General features: G+C 41.7%; 1 protein-coding gene across 1 annotated transcript in view; it reads left to right on the forward strand.

Annotated features, from left to right (window-relative positions):
* Positions 1-1314, forward strand: part of LOC103610321 (multiple C2 and transmembrane domain-containing protein 2-like) — a 42852-nt gene that overhangs the window by 32822 nt on the left and 8716 nt on the right. The gene's annotated exons all lie outside the window — the stretch shown is intronic.

Below are 1314 nucleotides of genomic sequence, written 5' to 3' on the forward strand. Positions count from 1 at the left end.
TCATTTAGGTCTGAGGCTTGATTGTTATCAACTGGTAGCTTAGATAATAGCATTGACTTCAAAGCTTTGGCCAGGCATCTGAATGTCCAGGCCACTAGTCAGTTAAATGGAATCTCCTGTTGAATACTGACCCTCACCCATGCATCTGCTCTTGTTCTCCTCTATTTTTTAAATATAATCTCCTTGCAGGCTCCTGCACACGTCAGTCTCTCTATTGATGTGCAGTACCACAGAACTCCTGGTTATTAAGTGAATTACATGTAAGTTCAGTGACCTGAATGGTAGGCCAGTAGGTCAAGAGGCCTGAGCACTCTCTGCATTAGGCCTTGGCCCAGGACTCCTTGGCCATTTGTCGGAGAAGCATCTGTCCTTATGCCCCCAATTAATTTAGCATGCACTGCTTTGTAAAGTGCCAATGTGCTGCGGAGGCAGGCGATGCGTTAATGTCGTATGGACATTATGGAGCCATTCATTCTGTCCCTGACAGTTCCAATTCTAGATCACTCTGCCAGACCCAACAAAAGGAAAGGGAATTTTTACTTGGTAACTCTTTGTGTCCAACTTTGGATTTGGGATTTTCTTACCTTTTTTTGGAAGATGTGGAAGATAGGGTGGAAAAAGAAGAGATAGGAAAAGGAAGGAATGAGCCTTTTTTTTTTTTTGGAGTTAAATACGCTGACCTTACTTTACTTAATTATACTTTTATATGTTTCCTAGCACCAAAAATGTAGCTCATGTGATCTCATAATGTACTAAGTATATAGGATCATGCATGCTGTGGTCTTTCACTCAAAAGTGGAGTTTTAACTCTGAAAGAGCCATTTTTATGCTCTTTCTCACTTCTTCTCACAGCCATGTGGAAGCCTATAAGTAGGCTTCCAGTTATGGAAGAGTAATTATCCAGACTGACTTAAGGAGAATTTAGGAAGGAATCAGAGACGAGCTTCATTTTTAACACAGAACAAAGAAGTAGACTCTCACATGCCAAATGGGTACCGACTCCTGTGAAACCTGTGTGGTCATTGGCTTTCAAGGTTACCTCTAAGTTGCATGTCAGTCTCAATTTTTTAAGGATGCCAAAGTTCCAACACTGTTGACTCTGCTCACCTCCTGAATTCCCACATAGGGCCTCTGCAGAGCTTGCTAGAAAAGGAGTCCTATGGTCCGTCTTGCAGCAAGCACAATTTTATTGTTATAAAAGTGCATGACTTTTGTTCACTTTGCCTCTGTCCCTTTTGAGATTCATTTGTCTATGATGAATGTCTGTGTTCTCTTTCCAGGGAAGAGTGATCCCTTTTGCTTGTTGGAGTTAGG

Source organism: Galeopterus variegatus, unplaced genomic scaffold (assembly GCF_000696425.1).
Source record: "Galeopterus variegatus unplaced genomic scaffold, G_variegatus-3.0.2 Scaffold10923, whole genome shotgun sequence".
Taxonomy (NCBI): domain Eukaryota; kingdom Metazoa; phylum Chordata; class Mammalia; order Dermoptera; family Cynocephalidae; genus Galeopterus; species Galeopterus variegatus.